The sequence below is a fragment of the Schistocerca americana genome, chromosome 11, assembly GCF_021461395.2.
Source record: "Schistocerca americana isolate TAMUIC-IGC-003095 chromosome 11, iqSchAmer2.1, whole genome shotgun sequence".
Taxonomy (NCBI): domain Eukaryota; kingdom Metazoa; phylum Arthropoda; class Insecta; order Orthoptera; family Acrididae; genus Schistocerca; species Schistocerca americana.
The window spans coordinates 194,173,068-194,193,955 of NC_060129.1; the positions used below are offsets into that span (position 1 = coordinate 194,173,068).

The 20,888-nt window shown below is 45.4% G+C and overlaps 1 protein-coding gene and 1 pseudogene across 1 annotated transcript in view; both read left to right on the plus strand.

The window, feature by feature from the left end:
- Positions 1-20,888, plus strand: part of LOC124553582 (basement membrane-specific heparan sulfate proteoglycan core protein) — a 799,417-nt gene that overhangs the window by 168,019 nt on the left and 610,510 nt on the right. The gene's annotated exons all lie outside the window — the stretch shown is intronic.
- On the plus strand, positions 175-292 carry LOC124554322 (annotated as a pseudogene).

The window sequence follows — 20,888 nt, forward strand, 5'->3', positions numbered from 1 at the left end:
GTTACTCGCAAACCTTGACCACCCTTCGCCATGCGATCAAATCAAAACGACCAGGCAATCTCACATATGGGCTCATTTTGCTCCACGACAATGAAAAGCCTCATACGGGCAACACTGTCGCAGCACTCCTGCAGAAATTCAAATGGGAGGTTCTAGGCCACCCTCCGTACAGTCCGGAACGGCCTTGCCGCAGTGGATACACCGGTTCCCGTGAGATCACCGAAGTTAAGCGCTGTCGGACGTGGTCGACACTTGGATGGGTGACCATCCGGGCGGCCATGCGCTGTTGCCATTTTTCGGGGTGCACTCAGCCTCGTGATGACAACTGAGGAGCTACTCGACCGAATAGTAGCGGCTTCGGTCAAGAATTCCATCATAACGACCGGGAGAGAGGTGTGCTGACCACACGCCCCTCCTATCCGCATCCTTCCCTGAGGATGACACGGCGGTCGGATCGTCCCGGCAGGCCACTCGTGGCCTGAAGACGGACTGCACAATGTTGCGTTGGAGTATGCGTGTGTTTTTATATACCTAGACCTTGCCTAGTACGGCGGTGCGCGTCTCCCGCATCGTTTCCCTACGCTCCGTCACGGAGTATGGGACTTCAACATCATCATCATCATCATCATTATATACACAATTTTTTATAAATTTAAAAATTGTGAAACATTTGTTACAAAGAATCTAAAAGTTACACACACACATATATATATATATATATATATATATATATATATATATATTCTTTGTAACAAATGTTTCACAATTTTTAAATCAGAAAGGTTATGCTGACGTTCTTCTTTGACCATGATGGCCCCCTTCTATATATATATATATATATATATATATATATATATATATATATATATATAATTTCTTATAAATTTAATAGTTGGGAAACATCTGTTACAAAAAAATCTAAAAGTTACACACACACACACACACACACACACACATATATAGATATATATATATATATATATATATATATGTGTGTGTGTGTGTGTGTGTGTGTGTGTGTGTGTGTGTGTGTGTGTAACTTTTAGATTTTTTTGTAACAGATGTTTCCCAATTATTAAATTTATAAGAAATTATATATATATATATATATATATATATATATATATATAATGATGACGATGGTTATGATGAAGTCCCATACTGCGTGACGGAGCGTAGGGAAACGATGCGGGAGACCCGGACCGCCGTACTAGGCAAGGTCTAGGTATATAAAAACACACGCATACTCCAACGCAACATTTTGTCAAAATTTCAAAGCATTCGGGTAAAAACTTTCGGAGATTTGCGATCAGGAACATTTACAGTTTCTGTATGAGTAGAAACGTAGAAATATATAAAAGAAATAGGTGTCCTGAAAACACAACTGTACTAGACTGCAATGTTGTGTCAAAATTTCAAAGCAATCGATCAGTACCTTTCGTAGATGCACGTTTCTGGACAAATGAACATTTACATTTTTATTTATATAGATTACTAGCTGACCCGGCGAACTCTGTTCCGCCTTAAAGACAATAAATAATCAGATTTTGGATGTTAAGTTCAATTTTTTTATTAGGAAATACAAATAAAAAATTAAGTATTTAAATGATTCTTTATTATTTACGTTTTTTTGGTGCAAAGCTTCCACTCTTCAATTAAGTACCTTGTGTTACACGACATTTTTTTGTTTTATTATCAGGCGCAAGAACAAACAACGCAGATGGTCTTCCGACCCGTGAACATGCCACATATAACTGACCGTGTGAAAAACATGGATATTCCAGATTTAAACCACAAACTTCCAAGGATTGGCCTTGTGATTTGTTAATGGTCGTGGCGAATGCAAGACGGACCGGAAATTGGAGTCTTATAAACTCAAACGGCATATCGGTTGGGGTCAAAGGGATCCTCGGAATGAGAACTTCCTCACCTTCGAATTTTCCTTTGAGTATCGTCGCGTAAATAACATTGTTCATCAATTTACTTACCACCAAATGCGTACCGTTGCACAGTTTTGGTTGGTTTATGTTTCGAAGCACGATTACCAGGGAGCCAACCATTAGGCGTAAGTTGTGCGGTGGTAAGCCAGGCACATCCAAGGAATTTAAAAATTCTGTTGGATAGTTGGTGGCTTCATCTTCATTTGTTACACAGTCAGTAGATTTGAATGAATGCATTTTACCAATGATCTCATTCTGAATTATGTAGTTTGGGTCATCTACATCTTTATTCTTAGCCACCAAAATTGCTCACTCACTCAACCATTCGTTACTTTTGTAGTTAGTAATGATGTTTGCGAATACTTTGTTGATAAGTTCGTCTTTCGATGAGGAAATGAAATCAATCCGCTCGATTCTTCGACCATTACCGATAGTGAGCAACTGCTCAGAGAAATCTTCAGCAGATGTATCATTAAGCAATGCAAGGATAATATGTCAGAAGATATTTTACATCAAATTCGTGTCAGTTCCAGAAATCAAGATCTTGAAATGAATGAGGAGATACATAATCGGGCCTTACCCTTGATCGAAGAGAATGTGTCACCGCCTCCTGGTTCTAAGCTACCTCTCCATCAATTTTCAGCCAAATCTGTCCAGCCGTCGTTTAGCTGACATTTGCGTTTTGTTGTTCCATACCAGATGCAATTTTGTTATACCACGTTTTATAGCGGTCGAACGGGGTAAAAAGTATCCTGTGTCCGTCTCCTGGTTCTAAGCTACCTCTCCACCAATTTTCAGCCAAATCGGTCCAACCGTTCTTGAGTTAAAAATAGTGTAACTAACACGACTTTCTTTTATATACATATAGATTTACGTTTTAGCTGAAAGTGTATGAACGTGTGTGGACTTTAGCCTTGCTATACAAACCCTGAAGTAATTTCAGTGAAATTTTGTGCGCATATAACCATACTAGGAGACAATTAGCACGCGGGGCTAACGTACTGCCAACGCATGTACGAGATGCGGTGCAGAATGCTGTTAGTAGACTACAGAGGGGATGTGATGTGGGTTAGTGGTAGCAGATGCATAATTCAGGAAATCGAGCGCTTCATTACCGTTTCGGACAACAACGCCCCCCACCCCTCACCCCACCTTACCGACCACAACAACGGACGCCCCCCCCCCCCCCCCCCCCCCCGGTAGGCAGTTACGGCCTATTCGGAGGCAACTGCGGCGAGGCCAGAGATGCTGCGCCCATTCGCGCGCTGCGACAATGATAATCTCTGGCGCGCCGTGGGCGGGGTTTCAATCAGGCTGGCAGGAAGCGGCCGTAAACCAGCGATGATGATTGCGCTCGCCGCGCTAACGACTATCGATCTCTGGCGGCGCAGAGATTACGTTTCCGCGACCCCCGCCGCCTGCGATTAATCCGCCGTGCCTGTGTTGGCGGGCCAGAGGATTATTGGGTTCAGCAATCGCGTAGCCGCGGGGAGGGTAGACACAGATATCTTAATCGCGGTTTTTCCTTACCGCAAGTATGCACTACGAGACGTACGACCCACACTTCCGGCGGTACTAAATCGCAGCCGATTTCTACCGTTCTTGCTTCTGCGTGCAGATGCTACATGAGTTCTCATCGTGAACAAACCGAGTGGAAAATTTAGAGCAAAAACACATGTTACACAACAACAACAAGCTGACATATTAAATTACAAATTACTTTCATGTACGGTAAATTAGCTGCCCCTACCGATAGCATACATGCTACCAGCAACACCTTCAAAAACCACACGTGAGAATTTCATATTCTCTTTCACGCTATGCACAAACAATCAGTCTTAAAAAAAAAAAAAAAAAATAAATAAAATAAAATGAATAGCACCTTTTTGTAGTAAATTTAATGTAGTAAAAATTTGTACAAGCGTGCGTTTTTGCTGGAGGCCACAGCTTTCGAGTTATTCAAGATAAACGTGTGTGACGGCCACTTTTGTACATGTTTCTCTTAAATAACTCGGAAGCTACAGCCCTTACCAACAACGTATCTCTGTACAAAATTTAACTACTTTAAATTTCCCACAAAAATGATGTATTATTTTTTCTGTAGCGTTAATGGTGTGCTTGTAGTGAGCGAGAGAATATGGAAAGCCGGCCTGAGTGTCCGAGTGGTTCTAGGCGCTACAGTCTGGAACCGCGCAAATCCTGCCTCGGGCATGGATGTGTGTGATGTCCTTAGGTTAGTTAGATTTTAGTAGTTCTAAGTCTAGGGGACTGATGACCTCAGAAGTTAAGTCCTGTAGTGCTCAGAGCCATTTGAACCATTTATTAAAATATGGAAATCTTGTGCTTAGTATTTGAGGGCATCGCAGACTGCATAATAACCATGGCTATGGGCAGCTGAATCCCCTGTAACGACTTGCAGTTCAGATTATGAACAAATCGAGTTGAAAATTTACAGCAAAAACATACGTTATACAAAAAGGATATGGCGCCATATTAAATTACAAATTTCCTTCATATAGCCACTGTAATGAAGAATTATTTTTTAAAAAATATTAGCGGCAAGATGAGGGTTAAGCTCAGTAAGTAAGAGGGTTGAGTTTGAGTTCTGGTTAGAAATACAGTTTCAATATTTTACGATATTGCTCAGCCATTTAACATGGAAGAGTTCTTCCTGTATGTATAGACAACCAGCTTAATGCGAATCTTTTTGTAAATAACAGGAAGTAGCAATTTGTAGGTATATGAATCGGAAATCGTATGTGAAAGACATCCGTTCATAGGCCATTGGCAAGACACTGGGAAAACGTAGTCAGTGCTTAAAGTACAGTGTAGTCATTATGAAACGATCATGCGACCCATCTTAGAATTTTGCTCAAGTATGTGGGACCCGTACCAAATAGTGCAAACAGGGGAGTATTCCAATATCTTTATGGCAGTTTGTTGTCGCGTTTGTCTTAATATGGGTCAAATGGTTCAAATGACTGTAAGCACTGTGGGACTTAACTACTGAGGTCATCAGTCCCCTAGAACTTAGAACTACTTAAACCTAACTAACCTAAGGACACCACACACATCCATGCCCGAGGCAGGATTCGAACCTGCGGCCGTAGCGGTCGCGCGGTTCCGGACTGAAGCGCCTAGAACCGCACGGCCACACCGGCCGGCTGTCTGCAACACGTTTTTCAGACAAGATCCACATATACCACTGAATGTTCCTGGAATATCATATGACTCTATGAGCCATACTTCAGCAGATATGACGTCATAAACATTGAGATGTGTGAAAAAGCTGTTAAAAGGGAGCTGTTCTTATACGTTCTTTAAAGAACCGCGTGTGAGGGATTACTGGCAAATAAAGAAAGGAATATTATAATCTATTTTTAAAGGCAGCTAGATTAAGACCCAATGTTTTTTTATGTGAGGTTGGGTGTAACATTACAGACTCAGCTGCAATTTGTTTTTTATTACCTTTGCAGTACTTGGCTAAGCTGCGTATTATTTACAACTACAATCGCGGACAAAAATTTTCATGATAGCGATCCGCCTCGTCGAAAATACTCTGCGTGTATTTTTTCCCCTCCGCGGTTTTTATCTGTCGCGTACGTCCGGGCCATTAAAAGTAGTGGGATATACGGTGCGCGGGCCACGAACGCGCGGATATCGACGCCGCGTGAGAGGCGAATCGGCGAGCACGGACGCGGAGACCTATAAAGGCTGGCCGAGATGGCGTTCGGATAGCGGCTGCGGTTACGTGATTCCGCATTAATCGACTGAGTGCTAGCGACCCCGCCTTAGCGGTACACTACATATTACTGGCCCCGCCAACAGCTGCTAGTGTGCCAAGCACCGCCGACCTTACGCTGTTTTCGTTCCGGTTCCTTCCTGCGCAACAGCCGAGCGGGGCTATAGCAGGCGGTGAGTTTACATTTTTAATCTCTGACGGTACGTTTTCACTTCAAAGCCATCATCAGAATTTAACTGAATACCGCTATCGAAAATACGAGGGTCATTCAATAAGTAATGCCCTACATTTTTTTTTCTCTGAACGTATTTATTGTTAAGAGTCAGAATTTGGTGACATTAGTACCGAGCGAGGTGGCGCAGTGGCTAGCACACTGGACTCGCACTCGGGAGGACGACGGTTCAATCCCGTCTCCGGCCATCCTGATTTAGGTTTTCCGTGATTTCCCTAAATCGTTTCAGGCAAATGCCGGGATGGTTCCTTTGAAAGGGCACGGCCGATTTCCTTCCCAATCCTTCCCTAACCCGAGCTTGCGCTCCGTCTCTAATGACCTCGTTGTCGACGGGACGTTAAACACTAACCACCACCACCACTTGCTGACATTAAACATCAACATGTCTTGTCCATGCCCTGTTTTTCTACGTAGTCTCCATCACGTTCTATGGCCGTACGCCAGCGTTGTGGAAAGAGCATGTATTCCCTGCTGGTAAAAGCTCTGGTCCTGTAGGCGTAGCAGAGACACTCGGTCACTGCACGACTATCCGCACCTGAGTGGTCAGCGCGACGGGTTCGATTCCCGGCTGGGTCGGAGATTTTCTCCGCTCAGGGACTGGCTGTTGTGTTGTCCTAATCATCATTTCACCCCCATCGACACGCAAGTCGCCGAAGTGGCGTCAACTCGAAAGACTTGCACCAGGCGAACGGTCTACCCGACGGGAGGTCCTAGTCACATGGCATTTCCATTTACTGCATGACTGACTGTGCGTGTTCCCTGTAGAGAATCTTTAAGCGCCCCAAAGAGATGGAAGTCCGAGGGTGTCAGGTCTGGACGGAAGGGTGGATGAGGCAATTATATCCAACATAAGCGTGGCTGATCATGGAGCTCTGCTTCTGCATTTCCTGAGGCTGTAACTTTCTTTTGCCATAGCCCAACACCTGTCAACTGCAGCATCGCCATACACTGCACACAAACTTTTATGGATGTCCAACACAGTTTTTTTTTTCTGCACACAAGTATTCAATAACACCACGCTGCATGTAACGTGAGCCGTATGTAGACGCTATGTTGACGCCGTACTACGGCTCTGCCATCAGTCAGAACGGTTCGAAACTTCACCGGCGCGCAGAACAAACATCAAATGTGAACAGAATGACATTTTCACTCTCTAGCGGAGTGTGCGCTGATATGAAACTGCCTGCCCTGTGCCGGATCGAGACTCGAAGGCAAAGTTCCCGCGTTCAAGTCTCGGTCCGGCACACAGTTTCAATCTGCCAGGAAGTTTCATATCAGCGCAGACTCCGCTGCAGAGTGAAAATCTCATTCTGGAAACATCGTCCAGGCCGTGGCTAAGCCATGTCTCCGCAGTATCCTTTCTTCCAGGAGTGCTAGTTCTGCGAGGTTCGCCGTCCGGTGTGGCCGAGCGGTTCTAGGCGCTACAGTCTGGAACCGCGCTGCTGCTACGGTCGCGGGTTCGATTTCTGCCTCGGACGTGGATGTGTGTGATGTCCTTAGGTTAGTTAGGTTTAAGTAGTTCTAAGTTCTAGGGCACTGATGACCTCAGCTGTTAAGTCCCATAGTGCTCAGAGCCATTTGAACCGTGTTGCGGATAGAGGTAGTAGTAATAAGTTTAACCGCACAAACAGCGAAAATGTTGAAGCGGTAAACTAATTTTTCCTTTCATCATTTTGTGGGGAATGTCAGCGAGAAAAAAATATTCCAAAATTATGTGTAAAGTCTGCTGTAAGTTGCTAACGCTTTGCGCTACACTGCCTCAAGATATAGACACGATTTGTGACTGTAAAACTTGTCTTCTGGGTTAAACGTTCAAGATAAGTGTATACTTCTTAATAAGTAGGTTATGATAGCATTTTAAATTTTTTAATTCGGTCGATAATTATACGAAACGCTGAAAATCAAATTTTTGTTGCCCGTACAACCTATTAAATAGACAGCTTGCAACGAGGATTGACTGACGTAAGCTGTTTGGTAATATGCGAGTATATTCCCTTTATACTTTTATTTCTGTCCCTTTGAAACATTTGTTTTTTTATGGCTACGTAAACTGGCTTGTTCTAATTTGGGATGAGAGATATTATGAACGAATTTATCGTACATGGTGCAAGACAGGAGCCTGCGATCAAAATCTCGATATAGATTAACAATGTACAGGAGGCACTGAATAGATTTTAACGATTAGCCCCTCTTCGTTATTTATCTTTTGTCGCATGTAGCGTCCGACTGTATGTTAGTGATTTCTTATAAACCTCGTAAGCTTGGAGGTAATGATGGATTACAGTTGCCAAAGTTAACTACTGATGAACAAGTAGACAAACGCGTGGAGGCTGTCTGTCTGAATAGCGCGCTACAACTGTCTTTGTTAATTGTCCTCGTCTTCGGAAAAGGAGGGAAAACAAACGAATTCACAAACGAATTATTATTATTATTATTATTACGTGGCCTACGCAAGTATAGGTTGTATTTACTCATTCCTAATAGCTTTTTGTTTCAAAATCACTTATTTGATTTACAACCTCGTTGTAGGCGGAACCTAAAGAGATTTTACCAGATATAGCACAGACATCAAATCCTAGAACAGTACAATTAGAATCAGTTACTGTTTTGTTTGGGATTTTGAGAGTTCAAAATGGCTCTGAGCACTATGGGACTAAACATCTGTGGTCATCAGTCCCCTAGAACTTAGAACTAATTAAACCTAACTAACCTAACGACATCACACACATCCATGCCCGAGGCAGGATTCGAACCTGCGACCGTAGCAGTCGCGCGGTTCCGGACTGAGCGCCTAGAACCACTAGACCACCGCGGCCGGCGGATTTTGAGAGTGTTTGTCACTCAATTTTCTAAGCCATTTTTATAAAAAAAAAAAATGAACAGTTGTTTAATAAATATTATCTAGAGCTACAAACCAACTTTCTCGTAGGTAAAATGTCAGACTGGAAAATACAATTGAACAGTAACTATTCAGTCGGTCGTATAAAAGCAAGTGTAATATGCTACTCACGCATTTCCTCATTACTCGTAAAATCTCTCCACGGATAAATATTATCAGAGAGGGAGAATGGTATTACGGTTTTGCGCATCAGCGACATATATCACCCCTCCATTATCCGTTTCTGTTATTTTTTCGTGATAGTCATTTATTCCCGGCGATCGTCAAGCAACGCTGCCCGCGCAAAATGGCGGCGCCAGTGATAAATAATAATAATAAAAAAAGCAAGAAAATAATAAAAGGAATTAAAATGAGGACGTTGGAGAGCGGATGCGAACACGGGAAATTATTCATCGTCTCGCTGGACAGTTCAACTGATTTACGATGCGCGGAACCGAAATGTCAGAGATATTCCGTAATTAAAATGCGGCGGTCGTTAACGGAGATGGCCGATGGCTAATGAACACACACGTCATATCTGTGGGGCGGGTGTTTGCTCTCTGCGGTCAAAGATCGGAGTGTCGTATTGAAAGCTATCCGGATATAGACACCTACGTAAGACCGCATAAGGAAATCGGAGGCTGTAGCTTCAGAACGACATTTTTATATGTCGATCTCAGAATCATCTACACTGTTCTATTATACACGGTTTTTTTTAATGTTATAATGAGAAACGGAACAGGCAAGTAGAGGGCAATGAAACAAGCAAATAATCCTAACAAACATAGCTTAGGAAACAAATGGTTTCCCCGATACGAAGTGTGTGCAGTCATGCCAATGTTACAACACTCTTAATGACTAAGCCTACGTTTTCGATGGCACTCCTTATGGTGAAAGGACGCGTGTGTGTTAGATGCATGATGACCCGCTTTCACGTGGCTGCTCTGGAATACGTAGCACGAATCTTCGACAACATGCGTGTAAGTCGTGGTTCTCCAATACCGTGGCTTCTCACGTCCCCCGTCTTGAACTCTTTGCATTTTCTTGCATGGGGATATCTGAAAGGTTTATTCCAGCCGCATTGATGATTCAAAAATGTTCAAATGTGTGTGAAATCTTATGGAACTTAACTACTAAGGTCATCAGTCCCTAAGCTTACACAGTATTTAACCTAAATTATCCTAAGTACAAACACACACACCCATGCCCCAGGGAGGACTCGAACCTCAGCGGGGACCAGCCGTCTTCTGCAGCACCATATTTCGAAAGCTTCTATTCTCTTCTTCTCCAAACTATTTATCGTCCATGTTTCACTTCCATCCATGGCTACACTCCATACAAATACTTTCAGAAACGACTTCCTGACACTTAAATCTAAACTCGATGTTCACAAATTTCTCTTCGTCAGAAACGCTTTCCTTGGCATTGCCAGTCTACATTTTATATCCTCTCTACTTCGACCATCATCAGTTATTTTGCTCCCCGAATAGCAAAACTCCTTTACTACTTTAAGTGTCTCATTTCCTAATCTAATTCCCTCAGCATCACCCGACTTAATTCGACTACATTCCATTATCCTCGTTTTGCTTTTGTTGATGTTCATTTTATACCCTCCTTTCAAGACACTGTCCATTCCGTTCAACTGCTCTTCCAGGTCCTTTGTTGTCTCTGACAGAATTACAATGTCATCGGTGAACCTCAAAGTTTTTATACCTTCTCCATGGATTTTAATACCTACTCCGAATTTTTCTTTCGTTTCCTTTACTGCTTGCTCAATATACTGATTGAATATCATTGGGGATAAGCTACAACCCTGTCTCACTCCCTTCCCAACCACTGCTTCCCTTTGTACCCCTCGACTCTTATAACTGCCATCTGGTTTGTGTACAAATTGTAAATAGCCTTTCGCTCCCTGTATTTTACCCCTGCCACCTTCAGAATTTGGAAGAGAGTATTCCAGTCAACATTGTCAAAAGCTTTCTGTAAGTCTAGAAACGCTAGAAACGTACGTTTGGCTTTCCTTAATCTTTCTTCTAAGATAAGTCGTAGGGTCAGCATTGCCTCACGTGTTCCAATATTTCTACGGAATCCAAACTGATCTTCCCCGAGGTCGGCTTCTACCAGTTCAATAATGTTGCCCTGTGTGATGAGTCATTATGACTTGGGTATAATTGAACTGAAGATAGCTATACAGTAGCTACAATCAATCTGCAACAAATTTACGATCGATGCTGCCCTTCCTCCGATCTTGGATCTCAACGTTGTTCCTGGTGGAAACAAACCTCATAATACAAAAAACAAAGTAGGATGCATAATTTGAACCCACAACCTTTAAGATGTGGTGCCAAATAACTCAGCCATTAGGCTACCGCACAGTTTCGTAATTAACGCTGTTTCAATCCTGCTGTGGATCCCAAGACACTCTGAAATTCTGTGTTTCTCGATCACCCGTAAGCGAGGGCAGGGTGTGGTAGCTAGGGCTCTGACCTACACCTCAGCACAGGTGGTCTTTTACAGTCGACCGCCGGCCGAAGTGGCCGTGCGGTTAAAGGCGCTGCAGTCTGGAACGGCAAGACCGCTACGGTCGCAGGTTCGAATCCTGCCTCGGGCATGGATGTTTGTGATGTCCTTAGGTTAGTTAGGTTTAACTAGTTCTAAGTTCTAGGGGACTAATGACCTCAGCAGTTGAGTCCCATAGTGCTCAGAGCCATTTGAACCATTTTTGAACAGTCGACCCTACCTCTCTTTGTGGGAGATCATAATTGCAGCCATTGTCGATGTTGTGAACTCTGGTAAGAGTAAACTTTGTGATGCCGCAAGCACGTCTTCATTAGCGTGCGTAACGAGTGCGTAGGACGCGAGCGTGATATGTGGCGGCTGCGTGCGGCCGAAGGTTAACGGGCGGTGCGTGCCCTGCACGTCGGAGACAGGCATGGGAACAACGGCAGCACCAGCAACAACCGAAACAACAAGCGATTAAGGCGAGGCGCGATATTAAAAGCACGCCGCGTACTGGTCCCTGCTCTTTCAAGTACTCAGCCGCGAACCTGAAATATCTGTGGGGAGCGCAGGCATAAAGTCTGTCCAGGTTCATCGCGGCAATGCCTATCAGGAACCAACGCTACATCCAGAGCAGGTGTAGCTAGTCCAGCATACCCCACCTCGCTGAACTTCTAACCTGAAAAGTGCGTAAACGGGGACCGATCTGTGGTACTAACGGCGGAAACTGTCACCCGTCCCAGTTGCAAGTTGCGCGTCTAACTGATGCCAGGGGCAACAAAAGTTTCAATTTCAGTGTTTCACAAAATTGTCGAACGAATTTAAAAATTTTAACTGCTGTCACAGCATGACGTGGCTTTTCATAGGTTGATATTCGATGAAAGAAAGTGCTCTAACAGCTCTTTTCATCTTCTCTAAATTCTCACAGTTATCTCTAACGGCCTCCCCATAATATTCGTGTAATTCATCGATTACTTTGTCCGATAATCTCGCTACTTTCAACGACAACTAGTATCAGGAAAGAGAACTGATTTGTTTATTCGTAATGCCAACTTCTAAGACGTAGCACTAGGCACAAAACAAAGCAATTCACAGCCTTCTAGACTGTATAGCTCCGAAGATATGGCTGCCCAACTGTGGCAGTATATGCGTAGCCACGAAATTTGACAGTCACACGTCAACATTCAAAATATCATTTGAAAGTCTCACAATTGTCTAATTTTTATGTATTATATACCAAAATCTTCAGGAAAGTTCAAAATAAATTACGGAGTAGAAAACAGAAAACGTCAAATTTGAACGAATTTGACGTGCAATGTATGAAGCGTCTTTCTAGTACACTACAGGCCATTAAAATTGCTACACCACGAAGATGACGTGCTACAGACGCAAAATCTAACCGACAGAAAGGAGATGCCGTGATGTGGAAATAATTAGCTTTTCAGACCATTCACACAAGGTCGGCGCCGGTGGCGACACCTACAACGTGCTGACATGAGGAAAGTTTCCAACCGATTTCTCATACACAAACAGCAGTTGACCGGCGTTGTCTGGTGAAACGTTGTTGTGATGCCTCGTGTAAGGAGGAGAAATGTGTACCATTACGTTTCCGACTTTCATAAAGGTCGGATTGTAGCCTATCGCGGTTGCGGTTTATCGTATCGCGACATTGCCGCTCGCGTCGGTCGAGATCCAATGACTGTTAGAAGAATATGGAATCGGTGGGTTCAGGAGGGTAATACGGAACGCCGTGCTGGATCCCAACGGCCTCGTATTACTAGCCGTCGAGATGACAGGCATCTTATCCGCACGGCTGTAACGGATCGCGCAGCCACGCCTCGATCCCCGAGTCAACAGATGGGGACGTTTGCAAGACGACAACTATCTGCACCAACAGTTCGACGACGTTTGCAGCAGCACGGACTATCAGCTCGGAGACCGTGGCTGCGGTTACCCTCGACGCTGCATCACAGACAGGAGCGCCTGCAATGGTGTACTCGACGACGAACGTGGGTGCACGAATGGCAAAACGTCATTTTTTCGGATGAATCAGGTTCTGTTTACAGCATCAGGATGGTCGCATCCGTGTTTGGAAACATCGCGGTGAACGCACATTGGAAGCGTGTATTCGTCATCGCCATACTGGCGTATCACCCGGCGTGATGGTATGGGGTGCCATTGGTTACGCGTCTCGGTCACCACTTGTTCGCATTGACGGCACTTTGAACAGTGGACGTTACATTTCAGTGGCTCTACCCTTCATTCGATCCCTGCGAAACCCTATATTTCAGCAGGATAATGCACGACCGCATGTAGCAGGTCCTGTGCGGGCCTTTCTGTATACAGAAAATGTTCGACTGCTGCCCTGGCCAGCACATTCTCCAGATCTCTCACCAATTGGAAACGTCGGGTCAATGGTGGCTGAACAACTGGCTCGTCACAATACACCAGTCACTATTCTCGATGTACTGTGGTATCGTGTTGAAGCTGCATGGGCAGCTGTACCTGTACACGCCATCCGAGCTCTGTTTGACTCAATACCCAGGCGTATCGAGGCCGTTATTACGGCCAGAGGTGGTTGTTCTGGGTACTGATTTCTCAGGATCTATGCACCCAAACTGCGTGAAAATGTAATCACATGCCAGTTCTAGTATAATATATTTGTCCAATGAATACTCGTTTATCTTCTGTATTTCTTCTTGTTGTAGCGATTTTAATGGCCAGTAGTGTACCAAGCAGAGAGAGAGAGAGACAGAGATGGAGGTGGTGGAGGAAGAGAGAGTGCTGCTCAGGCATCCTGGGTCGCAGGGCGCACAAGACGCCGCTGCTTGGGGAGCGTGTGCAGTGCGTGTGCGTGTGAGATGGCGTGCGTTGCGACACGCACGCGCTGCCCGCCTGCCCGTTCCCGAGCGCCCCTGGGAATGCCAATTAAAGCGGCTGCCGTAACTCCGCGCGAAATCGCCTCTCGCCCGGGTCGTAGGCTCGGCGTTTCGGCGAAACATTACGAGGCCGCAGCCAGCCAGCCAGCTAACTGGCAGTGCGGGGGACACACTGCGCAGCCGCCCTGCCGAGGAGTCAACGGGACGCACCGGCCGAAACATCTGTCGGGGGCGCCCAGTAGGTAACGCAACACGTTCTCTTCCCCGGCCAATTTGGGTTCAAAAAATGCGGTATATGTTGTGGTCCGCCGTAGAATACGCCCGCTGCCGCTTCTATAGCACAGAAACCAGATGGCAGCTATAAGAGTTGAGGCACATCAAAGGGAAGCAATGCTTGGGAAGGGAGTAGTGAGACAGGGCTGTAGCCTCTCCCCGAAGTTATTCAATCTGTATAGTGAGCAAGCAGTAAAAGAAACAAAAGAAAAATTCGGAGTGGAAATTAAAATCGATGGAGAAGAAATTAAAACTTTGAGGTTCGCTGATGACATTTTAATCCATCAGAGACACCAAAGGACTTGGAAGAGCAGTTGAACGGAATGGACAGTGTCTTGAAAGGAGGATATAAGATGAACATCAACAAAAGGAAAACGGGGATAATGGAATGTAGTCGAGTTAAGTAGGGTGATGCTGAGGGTATTAGATTAGGAAATGAGACACTTAAAGTAGTAAAGGAGTTTTGCTATTTGGGGAGCAAAATAACTGATGATGGACGAAGTAGAGAGGATATAAAATGTAGACTGGCAATGGCAAGGAAAGCGTTTCTGAAGAAGAGAAATTTGTTAACATCGAGTATAGATTTGAGTATCAGGAAGTCGTTTCTGAAAGTATTTGTATGGAGTGTAGCCATGTATGGAAGGGAAACGTGGACGATAAATAGTTCGGACAAAAATAGAATAGAAGCTTTCGAAATGTTTTGCTACAGAAGAATGTTGAAGATTAGATGGGTAGATCACATAACTAATGAGGAGGTATTGAATAGAACTGGAGAGGAGTTTGTGGCAAAACTTGATTAGAAGAAGCGATCGGTTGGTAGGCCATGTTCTGAGGCATCGAGGGATCACAAATTTAGTATTGGAGGGCACCGTGGAGGGTAAAAATCGTAGAGGGAGACCAAGAGATGAATACACTAAGCAGATTCAGAAGGATGTAGCTTGCGGTAGGTACTGGGAGATGAAGAAGCTTGCACAGGATATAGTAGCATGGAGAGCTGCATCAAACCAGTCTCTGGACTGAAGACCACAACAACAACACTAATAATGTAATTTGTGGTGTGACGGAAGTGGAAATTGTAAATATGGTGTGATACTGAAAAACGTGACAGAGAATAAAACTGAACAGGTTCGAATCCTGCCTTGGATATGGATGTGTGTGATGTCCTTAGGTTAGTTAGGTTTAAGTAGTTCTAAGTTCTAGGAGACTGATGACCTTAGCAGTTAAGTCCCATAGTGCTCAGAGCCATTTGAACCATTTGAAAATTGAACAAATATACAGGCAGAAACGACTTTCTGACACTCAAATCTATACTCGATGTTAACAAATTTCTCTTCTTCAGAAACGCTTTCCTTGCCATTGCTAGTCTACATTTTAGTGATTCAATAAAAAACACGCCGGCCGGAGTGGTCGAGCGGTTCTAGGCGCTACAGTCTGGAACCGAGCGACCACTACGGTCACAGGTTCGAATCCTGCCTCGGGCATGGATGTGTGTGTTGTCCTTAGGTTAGTTAGGTTTAAGTAGTTCTAAGTTCTAGGGGACTGATGTCCTAAGAAGTAAAGTCCCATAGTGCTGAGAGGCAATCAAAAACACGTGTGATTCCATCAGAGGCATGCCCTCTACTGCTAACATTCTGCGGCACTCACAATATTCGAAAGAATTTACGAAACAAAAGAGTCTGCAAACTTTCTTGAGATAAGAAGAATCTTCAAGTTATTATTTTATAAATGTGTCCAGAAATAAATTTAACAATTCCCGGCCGGCCGAAGTGGCCGTGCGGTTAAAGGCGCTGCAGTCTGGAACCGCAAGACCGCTACGGTCGCAGGTTCGAATCCTGCCACGGGCATGGATGTTTGTGATGTCCTTAGGTTAGCTATGTTTAAGTAGTTCTAAGTTCTAGGGGACTAATGACCTCAGCCGTTGAGTCCCATAGTGCTCAGAGCCATTTGAGCCGTTTTAACAATTGCCGTTACATTGTGCAATTAATAATACGAATTTTACGTATGCCAGAAATTTCGGAATTTCAAATATATCCGAAAGAACCATAATTGTAACTGTACTGTTTGTAACAACTTAATTTCTTCTTATACATATTAGGCTGAAATATAATGCATCGTATACAATATCAAATGAAATTCTTTCAGTGAAATAGCCGAGAATGTTCACCTATACCAGAATCGATAGTGTTCGTGGTATCAGTTATTTCTATTTAAAAAAGGCTATCCTAGAGGAGGGTGTCCCATTACAATCACGATCTCGCTTTGCCTTCTCCAGCGATGTTTTAGGATACTGTGACCTGGGATTTCAGTGACATGTATGTGGAAACAAACGAACATTAAGTTACGTAACTTTGTTTTTCTCTCGAGGTGATAACTGAAACTTTGTGATCGGCTCTGCAAAGTACACGAGCTGTCTGACCCTGTGTCGCGATAACCCCGCGTGGGGGCGTCTAGCGCCGCGTCGTCGGCGACCGGCCGCCTCCGCTCTTGAAGGGATTCCGGCTGAGCCAGCCGCGAGGAATCCTGGGAAGAGAAGCCGACAAGTCGTCCCTAAGGTATGAGGGAGGGGGGGGGGGGGAGGTCACGAGAGGGAGGTCAGACGTATGAACGGCCGCGTCTGTAAGCGGGCAACCTCTGATAGTGAACAAGTGTTAGCTGAGATTGTCTGCGCTCGTACTGCGGGCACAAGTACGCGATGTAAGACGTCAGGTGAAAAGTATGCCGAACAATTTCAAGGTGCGTTTATGTCGTTAATGAAACTGCACAGTGCTCACAATGCAGCCCGCCGAATGAGTCTGCAAGCGTTGTCGGCCAGACAAACTGCGGCCACATCTTCCGCAACATCACGGGGGACTGTTGGCAGGTAACGCTTGCAACAATGCGTTTCCGGGGCACATCTACATCTACATCCATACTCCGCAAGCCACCTGACGGTGTGTGGCGGAGGGTACCCTGAGTACCTCTATCGGCCCTCCCTTCTATTCCAGTCTCGTATTGTTCGTGGAAAGAAAGATTGTCGGTATGCCTCTGTGTGGGCTCTAATCTCTCTGATTTTATCCTCACGGTCTCTTCGCGAGATATACGTAGGAGGGAGCAATATGCTGCTCGACTCCTCGGTGAAGGTATGTTCTCGAAACTTCAACAAAAGCCCGTACCGAGCTACTGAGCGTCTCTCCTGCAGAGTCTTCCACTGGAGTTTATCTGTCATCTCCGTAACGCTTTAGCGATTGCTAAATGATCCTGTAACGAAGCGCGCCTTTACACGATCCACACTATGACCGCAAGATAGATGAAAGCGACCTGTTATAGAGGGAGTGAGTGCGGTTCTGCAGCATTTGGATTCCACAGGGAAAAGAAAATTAGTATCGGAAACAGCAGTCGACCTTTGTGGCCTGTATCCTTTTTTAAAAAGCGGAGTGCTGCAGAAACTTTATCTGCTCAACTAACGCAAGATTCCGATGCTTTTTCAGAACATTGAAACAATATTTGCAGTGAAACTTCCTGGCAGATTAAAACTGTGTGCCGGACCGAGACTTGAACTCGGGACCTTTCCCTTTCGCGGGCAAGTGCTCTACCAACTGAGCTACCCAAGCACGACTCACGCCCCCTCCTCAGAGCTTTACTTCTGCCAGTACCTCGTCTCTGTAAAGTTTGGAAGGTAGGAGACGAGGTACTGGCAGAAGTAAAGCTGTGAGGACGGGGGTAGCTCAGTTGGTAGAGCACTTGCCCGCGAAAGGGAAAGGTCCCCAGTTCAAGTCTCGGTCCGGCACACAGTTTTAATCTGCCAAGAAGTTTCATATCAGCGCACACTCCGCTGCAGAGTGAAAACCTCATTCTGGAAATATTTGCAGTATTTTTCGTTTAAAAGCAATTCGTCCGAGAACTGGTGAGACCAATACGAATGTGAATGACGGTTTATTAGTCGGAAAAAAATCGCAGGTGGCCTGAGATTCATCGGAGTAATCCTCGCCAAATGTAGTCGACTCACAGAGTAGGTAGCTTACAAAACCCTCGTTCGACTAATACTTACTACATTAGCGGTCCGTCCCCATTCTGTACCAGACAGGACTGATAGAGGAAATAGAAAAGATCCAGAGAAGAGCTGCCCATTTCGTCACAGTTTCGTTGAGAAAGCGTGAGAGCGTCACGCCTGGCGCTCGGCAAAGTTCTGCGGCCGACGCTGCTAGAGAGGTGATCCGCATCGCGTTGTTATTTACAGTTGAAACTGCAAGAGCAAATGCTCCAAATTTGGAAATTGGGGTACGGTCTAATGGGACCAAACTGCTGAGGTCATCGGTCCCTAAGCCTACACACTACTTAATCTAACTTGAACTAACTCACGCTAACGACAACACACACAACCCGTGCCCGAGGGAGGACTCGAACCTCCGACGGGGGGAGCCGCACGGACCGTGACAAGGCGCCTCGGACCGCGCGGCTATCCCGCGCTACCGCAAATGCTCCAGCAACAGTCTACCAATGATGTATTGCTTCGTTGCGAACAGAGGCAAAGAAAGGTAAAAGTCAGAGATATTAGAGGTCAAACAAAGGCTTGCCAACAATCGTTCCAGCGAAACGTACGTGACTAAAACACGAAGGAGGGGTATTGACAGTGGTGCCGAAAGTACCCTCCGCCACAAACTATTACGTGGATTCCGGGTAACAAGTGTGGATGTAGAACAATGTAGTGGAACCGGAAGCACGCAACGTTAACTGAAGTGTAAGAGCAATGTGCGATTTCTTTCGCCGACGCGCTGAACGAAAATTTCGTGGCCCGAAAAACGTTGTTGTAGTCCTCCGAAAGCGAATAGTAGGCCCGAAATGCGTTGCGCTGAAAGAATGAAATAAACTATGGTGGCTCCAGATTGAGATTTTCACTCTGCAGCGGAGTGTATGCTGATATGAAACTTCCTGGCAGGTTAAAACTGTGTGCCGGACCGAGACTCGAACTCGGGACCTTTGCCTTCGAGTCTCGATCCGGCACACAATTTTAATCTGCCAGGAAGTTTCATATCAGCATACACTCCGCTGCAGAGTGAAAATGTCATTCTGGAAACATCCCCCAGGCTGTGGCTAAGCCATGTCTCCGCAGTATCCTTTCTTTCAGGAGTGTTGGTTCTGGAAGGTTCGCAGGAGAGCTTGTGTAAAGTTTGGAAGGTAGGAGGCGAGGTACTGGCAGAAGTAAAGCTGTGAGGACGGGGGGTGAGTTGTGCTTCGGTAGCTCAGTTGGTAGAGCACTTGCCGGCGAAAGGCAAAGGTCCCGAGTTCGAGTCTCGGCCCGGCACACAGTTTTAATCTGCCTCGAAGTTTTATTGTGAGTCAAAATGGCGTATGAATGACATAACTATTCCTAACTTCTGTGAGCTATCAACACTTGAAAATTTAGGTGCCGGCCGCTGTGGTCGAGCGGTTCTAGGCGCTTCAGTCTGGAACCGCGCTGCTGCTACGGTCGCAGGTTCGAATCCTTCCTCGGGCATGGATGTGTGTGATGTCCTTAGGTTGGTTAGGTTTAAGTAGTTCTGAGTTCTAGGGGACTGATGACCTCAGATGTTAAGTCCCATAGTGCTCAGAGCCATTTGAACCATTTTGAAAATTTAGGTGACAATCACTAGCGTTACTCATTCCGCTATCGCGACGTTGGATGTTGCTAGACCATACACTGCTTCTTAAATACTTCCTGAATGCTTTCATAGTAGCTATATTACTAACTGAACTTTAATTAAACAAATTGTACCGAGAACGATGCGTTTTTAATGGATCCTCAACATGCCGTCGATTTCAAATGGCACACTCTCATAACACGCAAGTTACGTTAATTCCTTAACCACTAATTTAACGTTTTATTACAACGAATCACACAATGAACGGAGGGTACGGTCTTCAACTGGAAGTCAACAGGGCGCACATAGCGACACGGTGCAATGGACTCGCATTCGGGAGGACGGCGGTTCAAACCCGCGTCTCGCCAACCTGATTTAGGTTTCCCGTGATTTCTCTAAATCGCTTCAGACAAATGCCAGGATGCTTCCTCTGAAAGGGCACGGCCGACTTCCTTCCCTTGTCTGATGGGACCGATGACCTCGCTGTCTGGTCCTTTTCCCCCAAATCAACCAACCAACATGGCGCCCCACTGCTCTGCACCGAAGGGAGATTGCGTCCTTGTGACGTAGGTGGCGTTCTGCAATCTCATTAGTCAGAATATCTGACATACTAGATATTGCTCTACACGTTCGGAAGGACTCCCCAACGTGCTGATCCACGCTGTGACATCGGAAAAGTCAGCACGCTCAGCTCTTGTGACTTCGTGCCGCCTTTGTCAGTACGCGGCTCGGACTTGACGCCTGGCAGGTCAGCACAGGTGTCGCAGTGAGGCGAGCGTGGTGGACGGCAGCGCAGTGTTTACATAGCGGGGCAGCATTCCACGCCGCTGGCAGATGGTCTCACCTCT